This window comes from Galleria mellonella, unplaced genomic scaffold (genome assembly GCF_026898425.1).
Source record: "Galleria mellonella isolate WM207_F2 unplaced genomic scaffold, CSIRO_AGI_GalMel_v1 utg32, whole genome shotgun sequence".
NCBI classification, from domain to species: Eukaryota; Metazoa; Arthropoda; class Insecta; order Lepidoptera; family Pyralidae; genus Galleria; species Galleria mellonella.
In genome coordinates this window covers 7,484,155-7,494,553 of record NW_026442075.1, presented here as the reverse complement: position 1 = coordinate 7,494,553, position 10,399 = coordinate 7,484,155, and positions in this window count along the sequence as shown.

Sequence of the window (10,399 nt, the reverse complement as noted above, 5' to 3'; positions counted from 1 at the left end):
TCAAATCGTTCACGAAGACAGGAGGGAAAAGAAGGGTTATATAGAACGGAATATAAAAACGACATTATATGAAAATCTCGACGCCTTCGAATTGGTAGCCAACTTAATTTTGACAGACCATATATAAAGCGTATGCACAAATTCTGCAATCTCTCTAATTTGTTCAAAAGCTCTTCAGTTGCATCAAGGTAGAATATGTCAGCATAATCAAGAAGAGGTAACAGTAGGACTTGAGCCAAAGTAAGCATTGTCTTAAATGGTAAGAATTTTCGCAATCGTTTAAAAGAATGACATGAAAAACATAGCTATTTGCTCACCCCATTAATGGGTTCATTCCAGGATAAATTGCAATCAATTATAACACCTAGGATTTTTGTTTTCTTGGCATATGTAATTAACTCATTTTCATTATAATTACGATGATCACCTATAATGAGAGCTTGGGATTTTCGCGGGTTAACTAGAAGCCCAAAGGATCTAGCCCATTCCGATACTTTAAGGAGGTGAAAATTCATATTGTCAATTGCTTTAGATATGTTGCAAAGATTAAAATGAAAATATAATTGCAAATCGTCTGCATAGAGATGGTAGGAAGAAAAAATTACATGAGTTATAGCATTTATAAATGCAAAGAAGAGAAAAGGAGATAATACGTCACCTTGAGGGACTTCTGTAGTAACCGCACACTAATCCGACGTATTCTCACCATGGCGAACACACTGCAGTCTACCTCGAAGATAAGAGTTAAACCAATTGATTACAGGTGGAGATATGTTATAATTTATAGTACTGCAGTGATAAAAAAATAGATAAAAATCTGATTTGAGTCATCTGTTGACACACGTAAATTTACAGTCAAATAATTATAAGAATAGAACACAAAAGATAAAATACAAAAAAGAATATCATAATTCATGTGCATTAAATTGCAATATCATTAAATTGGTTTGATATTCGGGGCTTTATGATTTTTCTTTGTATACTTTGTTACATATATCCATAAAGAGTAACAATAGAATGATTTTATAAAGTGTGAGCCTCATGATATCACTGCCGTGGTACTAATTTAGCTAATTGTCAAGATTAACATGTTTAGTAAGTTATGGTGGAACAGACTGTACCAATTTGGCAATAAATGTGTAGGCACGAATTCTGATGGAATTAATTATAAAACATTTTGCAATTTGCTAAATACTAGTAAGAAGGTTATATTTTTTTATAGCCCTATTAAAAAGTACAAGTAATCTCCTACGTATTACATGTCTATTTAGACTCAGTGTTACTTGCACTGAGGACTTTTTTACTGTTCGATAGGAAATTATCTTCTGCTTTGGATAATTGTATCTTAAAATAGGGGAAAATGTTTATGTGCTTATTAATATTTATGTTTATAAGAAATTATCTAAATACAAGTATATATAAATCAATAATAGAATCCATCTTTTTTATATAAATATATCTAATAATATTTTTCATTAGGTATGACTTGGAATATGAATCAACCTGATGTCTAATGGTGTCACCTTTTGCTCACGAAATGTACTATAAACACTATACACAATACTAATACACTGCATGTATTCATATTTAATGAGTCTTTTAAGAAGTAGACATTGAATAATTATAATTTTTAGGTATGTAGTCGTAAAGCGATGTTAACATAAATAAATGTCGACAATAGACACTAGTGCGCGCGTTTAGGTTATTATAAATCTGGATAAAAATATATTATAGCGGAAGGATTTTTAACATTACCTAGGCAAAAGTAGAGCATTTAGTTTCGCCTGAGAAAGCGTTCTATAAACATAGTCAATTGATCTAAATGAACGATTTTTATTCTGGGACGATGTATTCTGGGACGATGAGATCATTAGGTGAATGACCGACGACAGAACCATTTTTTCGGAAAGGGGTCGCTAGGACAGCACCACCATGACATTAATGGGTTGAGAGTGAGGCTATGAAATGAATTTTAATTTGTATACTTGCATTTGTATTTGTGGTTTCAGTGAACAGTGTAACTTATTAGGGAAATAAAAAATTATTTGAATAGAAAATAAGTTGTATTCATAGAATTCATACCTCATTTTGGATTTTTATTTTCGATTATTTCTACAGCGGGTTATCTCTAAACATATATCTAGATTTTGTATTATAGGTATACATTGAATGATTTTTATGTGAAGATGGAATGGTAGCCCCGCCTGCGCTATCGGTATACGCTGGCGGGGTACCAAAGAAGAGTGACAGGTAAGGATGAAGGCAGGTCAGTTCGCCCGTAGTGACCAATTGAACAAGAATTAACCACTATGGTTCCCAGGGAGAACCGTGTAGAGGTCGACCTGATAGGGTGTATTGCTAGCAATGGGGCTGTTAAAACTTATTACTAACAATCCCTTTACCCCACATATAATGATTAGGTATATCAAGTTTTATGCATGTTATGATACATCTATAAAAAACGATATTTGATTCTGTAGATGCTATGATAACCCTTACCAAAAAAAAAAAATATAAATATTTATTATAAATTATAATAATATTATACTTATTAACTAATAACTTAACTAATAAAAATATCGTCAAAATAGTTTTCTTTAGACTAGTTTTTACCCGCGGCTTAGTCCATATGGACTAAGACCGGGATATGTTGGATGACTGGAATAAAAAGTAGCTAATGCCTTTCTTCATCTCAAATACCTACAACGTGTGTATAAAATTTCACGACTAGTATTTGAACCGGTAAGGCGCCAAGGGATAATAATAATAATAACAATATTCTTTATTATCATGTACTTAACCCATAGAGGTACAATTGTATTACAACATGCTCGGATAACATATAAAAATATAACAATCAAAACATAAAAAAAAACAAATACGCAAACTCATTTTACCATTTATATATTTAGTAAGGATTTTACCATTAATATACATATATACATTAAAATAAATTGTATTATCTATCTACATATTTGTAGAGAAAAGTCTGTATATTTATTTATTAATAAGGATGATTTTACAGTTTTTACACAATGGAAAACTTTCAAAGTTGACTTGAATAATGAAATATCTCAGTTCAATAATAAAAAAACGACAAAGTACAATAATTGCAGTTCTCAAATATTTGTGCGAGTGAAATAAAAAGAAAAAATTAACAGTATCAATTCGAATACCGAGATTTTCGGTCGAAAATAACCTTCTTATCTGGCGCTAGACAAAATAAAACTATTTAAAATTGTTTGTAAACAGGCTACTATGTCTACAGCAATAATTTAGAGTTTCGAGGGAATGAATTCAATTTATTATGAATATCGGTACCTACTCATTGTATTGCTGTTAATAATGGAATTTCAAATTAATAAAGTACCGTTAGATACGTCTTATTTGTAGGAATATGTCGACAGTATTAAATAAATATAGTGGTTATAAACTGTCTATACGTTATAAATTTACTTAATATTGTATTATTTTTGTCGTCTTTTTTTAATGTTGGTTGTTATTCTTCTCTTCGGGCTTTTATTAATAAAATATAAATGTGGCAAAACATAGTAAAAAATCTGAATCTGTTAAATTTTGCAGGCTTTTGATGAATGTTTTTAGTTATATTTTTTTATATTTATTTTAGGCTGTCGTCTTGTAGCTTATAACACATGCACCGTTATAGAACAACGATAGGCATTTCTGTAATGTAACGTGAATTGCAGATCCGTTATTGGTATATTAAACACTTTACGATGTTGCATAAAAATTGCACAAAAATATATATGTACACATGCAAAATATAACCTTCTTCACTAACTAGGTAAGGTAACCTAATTAGTAAAAAAATTTAAACGTAAGGACTTTCTTAAATTATTTATATACGTACGTATATACTTAAATTATTTATAATTATTTATATTCTTTCACTAGTCATAGAATGATCACTTTATCCTGTAATAAACACAATTATTTTTTGTAGTTGTTATATCATGTAGATTTTTTGAAATGTTACATATTGTTGTAACATTTTACACACAGATTAATAGAGAGGACATCCCATGACCAGGGTGGACATCCCATGACAGGGTGGGATATGGCGTGAATTTACTGGGTACAGAGGAATAACACCTGAGTCCTCAGGAATGGCAACGCATGGGAGGTAACATGGGCGAAACAGTATACTCTGTTATGTCCATGGTACTGCTCATGTCTATAGGCGACGGTTACCACTTTCCATCAGGTGGGCCGTCAGCTTGTTATAACCTATTCCTTTCCCAATGTAACCTATTTCCTTTCCCTATCCGATGTTAAGAGCAGTTCTTTTTCAAAATGATAAGAGAATTTAAAACGCAACTACAAATTTTATGCCGGAGAATCCGTCCGAGTGCAACTCACTTTTTCGTATCTGGGGGGACAAATTTCTCATCGACGGCGATGCGTTAAAATATTTTTCATGTCATGTATAATGTTTTTTTAAATGGCAAAAAAGGGCAAAAATGCCAAATTGCAACGATGAATGTTTGTGGAGGTATGAATAGTAAAATAAAATATTTAATGATGAGTGAAAGAAGAATTGATGTATTAATTAGATGAAACAAAAAAGAAAGGCTGCTCTATTACTACTTATGACCGATATACTTTTCTGGAGTTAATGACTCTGAAAGAAGCAGCCAAGGAGTGGGAGTTATTTTGTCAGAGAGAATGAATGCATCTGTTAAAGATTTTGAATTTGTAAGTCCTAGACTCCTCTGGATACGACTGAAAGTTGGTTTGACCCGTATTTTTCTCCTTTGCGCTTATGCCCCGGATATGTCCAAGCCACCAAAGGTCAGAGAGGATTTCTGGGATAGTGTAAGAGAGATTATGACTAAATGTAAGGAGAATGAAAGAATTATTTTGATAGGTGATTTTAATGGCTGGGTGGGAATCCGTCGCGATGGATATGAAAGGAATTTAGGAATGTTTGGAGATAAAAGAGTGAATGAAAATGGTGAAAGTTTATTAGAAGTATGCCTGGAGAAAAATCTGGTGGTGACTAATACTTTGTTTAGTCACAAACTGATTCATATGTATACATGGCAAAGGCAAACTGAGAGAAGTATGATTGATTTTGTAATTGTGGATGAACGATTGAGAGCGAAAAACGATACAAGAGTCTATCGTGGTACGAATGTCGGAACCGATCACTTTTTGGTGATATCGAAATATTTATTCAATAAATGGCGACATCGTCCACGTGTTCGTATGTCAGAAATAGAAAGAGTAAGAGTAGAGAGACTGACAGAAGAACAGGTTCGAAATCAGTATCAAGAAAGATTGAATGAAAGATTTAGAGAGCTACTGAAGAAAGATAACTATGAGATAGAAGAATTTTGGAAGGAATTTAAATGCGGAATCTTTGATATAGCTACTCAAGTTTGTGGTGTAAGTAAGAGGAAGGATGTTAAGATGAGAATGAATGTATGGTGGGATGGCGAAGTGAAAGAAATGGTGGCTCTAAAGAAAAAGGCATGGATGGATTTGTTAGCTACCAAAGCTAATAAGAGAATGCAAGGTAATGTAAGTGATATTGAAAAAATTGCAAAAGAGAAGTATGATGTAATGAAAAAGAAAGTTAAAGAATTAGTAAGCAAAAAGAAAGAGGAATGTAAGGATGAGTATGAATGGAAATTCTCTAGAAATTTATATATTTAATCAAAAGCTTTTCTGGCATTTAGTTCGAACATATATAAAAAGAGATCCGAAAATGGGCGTGATAAGGGATATGGATGGTAATGTTATCACGGAACAAAAGGAATCTTAGATCATTGGAAGAGATATTTTGAAAGTTTATTTGAACGTGGAAGTGAAAGAAAGAATGTTGAAAATGAAATAATGGACGAAGAAGTTGACAGTGAAAGTGATATAAGTATGGATGAAGTAATGAATGAACAATGAAGATTATGAAATTTGGTAAAGCAGCGGGATTCGATAGAATATCTGCCGAAATGCTCAAAGAAAAAGGAGAAATCATTGTAAACCTGCTGTGTCTGCTGTTCAATAAATGTTGGCGGTCCGGTTGTGTTCCAGGTGACTGGAGCAAAGCTGTTATTGTGCCACTATATAAAGGCAGCGGGTCACAGCAGACAAAATTTCCGCGGAATAACTAGTGTTGTAAAATTGTATTGGATTTTGATTAAAAGAGTGATGAATGAGACGGAAAGTAAAATTTGGGATGTGCAAGCAGAGTTTCGAAAGGGTATGGGATGTACGGATCAATTTTTCCTTATGAATAACAGAGAAAACCTTAGCTCAACATCAGAAGGTTTTCTGCGCCTTCATTGACCTTGAAAAGGCTTATGATAGAGTGGAGAGGAATGAACTGTGGTCAACACTGGCAATGTATGGGGTGAGCAGCCATTTGATACGGGCATTCAAATCTTTATATAAGGATTCAAATGCCTGTGTCAGAATAAATGGAGTCTATACAGACTGGTTTGGCATTGAACGCGGTGTTAGACAGGGCTGTGTAGCGTCTCCTTGGCTGTTCAACCTTTTATGGACAGTTGCTTTTTGAAAGGATCTAATTGTGGATTCAGGATGAATGAGTCTCTGTTTAAGACTCTTTTATACGCCGACGACCAAGTGCTTTTTGCATCGTCGGAATGAAAAACAAATGGTGACTATAATGAATGAAGCGTATGCAAGAAAAGGTATGAAAATAAATGCTGAAGACGAAGGTAATGGTTTTGAGAGGAATGAAAGTTTAACGGCATGCCAGATTATGATAGGAGATGAAAAAGTAGAGCAAGTGAGTTTTAGTTTCTATATTTAGGTTCTTTGTTTACGAGGGATGGGAAGTGTGACAGAGATATTGAGAGGAGAGTAAAAGCGGGAAACAGTGTTAACGGTGCACTGCTCTCGATTATGTCAAGTAAAAATGTATCGAGCAAAGCTCGCCTTGCTATAATTCAAGGTATATTGACACCAACACTCATGTATGGAAGCGAATCGTGGGTATGGCAGAAGAAGCATGAAAGTAAGATATATATGCTGTACAGATGAGAGCTTTGAGAAGTATGTGTGGTATTACTTTAAAAGATAGAGTAAGAAACAGTGTGATTAGAGAGAAGTGTGGACTGAAAGACGATGTAGTGACAAAAATTGAAAAAGGAATGTTGCGTTGGTTTGGTCATTATGGATGAAAGAAGAATTACGAAAGATTTATCGATCAAGAATGAATGGAGATGTCGGTTTCGGACGTATGTCGACCAAATGAGGCGACGTTGAAGAAGGGCCAAATTAATAAACCGACGAGCGTGTATGACAAGATTGATGAATGTGGAAGAAGCGAAAGAGGTTTGTTTGAATCGAAGCATTTGGCGTTCCATTGTTTCTGCCTACCCTAATGGGAGACAGGCGTGACAGATATGTATGTATGTATGTATGTATTTTACACACAACATTTTAAGCACGACTATTACACACTCATGTGTGTAATAGTCATATACTTGGAAAGGAGTTCTATTAACCTAATGTTATACCTACTTATTATCAATATTAATAATATTTGGTGGTTGGATCGAAATTTTTTTTTCACTAGTTTGTGTCACTGTCGGAAATAAAATATATCTATTTTAATTCCGACTGAAAGTGCTATTACCATCAATTTAAGTTAAAATTATTCAGACACATGTAAGCCTGTCCAAATAAGAGCCATTTAATCTGTAGATGCCTAAATATCTAGCAGTGATGTCAACTATCACCAGAGGTTGACTTTGTACAAAAGTCGTTTGCTTGGGCACCTCTGTCCCCTTCGTGTTTCTATCAGTGAAACAATTGTGTTTGTTGAATGGTTGTATTTCGGTTTGAAGGATGAGACATGGCAGTGAATTTACAGGCTATAGAGGAATAACACCTGTATCCTCAGGGATGGCAACGCATGGGGGTATCATGGGCGAAACAGTATACTCTGTTATGTTCATGGTTCTGCTCATGTCTATAGGTAACGGTTACCACTTTCCATCAGGTGGGTCATCAGCTTGTTTGCCATTCTAAGTTGCATAAAAAAGCGACATATTTAGACGAATTTAAATTATCATGCTACTTAATATTATTGTTAAAAATTATGGGGCAAAAAAAAATACCATAAAAAAAATTAAACTTGCAAAAAATAGGTGTTCAAAAAATATTTAGACGATTTACTACAAAAACGTATGTAACATTTGTTTATGTCTATATAAAAGAATGTCTATACAAAAGAAGGTCTATATAATTTAAAATAAAAAGTGTTTAAAGTAATAAATTTTATTATAATAATTTATAAATGGCACATAAAATTTTAAATAAATGCTATTAAACTGACTAAATTATATTTATTACTATAGTTTTCTTAAAAATTGTTTAATCCAATAGTGTTTCAAATATTTTTTATTATAAATCTTAAATAGTTTATTTATAACAGGTATCAGTGTTAGGGCTGCAGTGATATTTATATTTTGACAATTGTCATTTATTACCGTCGATATTAGTTATGCAGGGTCGTTGATAAATTGCGCGACATCAATCTGACTCATTGATGAAATTGATAGGCGCCGTCTGCCACTCCAATCACGAATGCACTACGATACTAGAAGTGCTATTTACAACAGGATTGCAATTCTTACTTCTGTTACCATGTGCGAGTTGAATACACGTGTTGGTACAATACTCTGATTTACCGGCTTACTAGTTCGTTATTTTTTAGACTTTATATTTCTTTATGACTTATAACGTCGAAGTATATAAAACACGTTGCAAATCGTGCCTTTAATATGTACCTAAAATATAGATTAAGAGTAACATAAGTGTTTCAAAGCGATTTTATTAATTGATCACAATGCCACCAAAATAACACGGTTGTAGAAAACAGTAGGAACACTATTATTAATATATAAACACGGTGAAGGACCCAATAGTATGAACCTCAAAGTATGGGGACCGCATTAAAATTTTTATAGGAAAACGTCTGTTCGGCAAGATATTTAAATAAACATGAAGTAGGTTATCAATATGTAATAATAATACTCAGAAATAAATACTTATAATAGGTTGAGTAACCCATATTATCCGTATGATCGCTCAATGTCGGTTTCGTTAACCAAAATGATCCATAACATTATTTATAGTTGTTGCTGTGCAGCCAACATAGAGTACGGATGACATGTTAAACGTTACGTTATTCTATTAAATTGTCGCAGTTTTGATTACAACTACCATGTTTCCGCAGTGCAGACCAGATTGGACGTTAAATAAAAACATTTTGAGCATTTGACATACTCTGAAAAACGTCGGGCCAGTCATGAAAGTGGCGCCTGAGGCCGCCGCCACTCCCGTCCGCCGTTCGAACTAATCTGTAAATCATACAATTTGGCAAAGAGCCTGACAAAGATTAGGCGGTATCTAAATAAACAGAAAACTCATGAAACTACTACTAAGCACAGTGAAATAGAATTTATTCTTCCATTTAAATAGTATTCCATTATCTATTTTATGTTATTACCATTATTGTTGTTTGGTCATTTATTACAATTTTTTTTACAGAAGCATTTATGTTTTCTAAATTTTATTTTATTCCGTAATTTATTTTGTATAATCTCCTATTATAACATCAATACCCAGTGCTAATAAATAAAATAAACGTGTTAATAATGTTCACAGCTGTAATCCTCGTTGGGGTATTCAGAGACATTTGTCGGCTATTAAATCTAAATATCGTTATAATAACTATTACGTATTCAGTATAAATATAGTGACCTAGATAATACAGAAGTTTTGAAATTTACTTTGTATTCGTTTTATTACAATCAAAATTATTTATTTTATATATTATTGTTATAACAAGAATATCAAATGGTGGTGATACGAATTAATAGATATTAACTCTATCATTATAATACGAGTATTAACAAAAAAGTGTTGTAGATAGCACCCTAATTCAGTGTTGTATTCACTATATAGATTTTAGTTATTATTATTCACTTTGAGAAACACTGATACGATGCTAAGACGAGACGCTAGTTCAAAATTAGCGGTGCAATAACCGACGAATATAATTCAAGCACTTTACAGTAGCAGGCGTAGGACATTTCGCGAGTATATTTTTTAATAATATGGTTATCTTGTTGATTGGTTTTATTTGGCTCGCAACGCGGAAGCAATAAATATTATTTGCTTACTGAAATAGGTCATAGGCCGGTCTTGACTCAATTCGCTTTATATTAGATATACCTAATAGAAATGACGTGTCTTGCACAACTTTTACTCATTTGAATAATTATTCACTAATGAATTGTTAATGGCGATCTCTATGAGTTGGTAACTTAAGAATTTCGTTAAGCTGAAAGTGGTATTTTCACAAATTGTTTAAAGAAGTAACTGCAAAATATAGAAATTG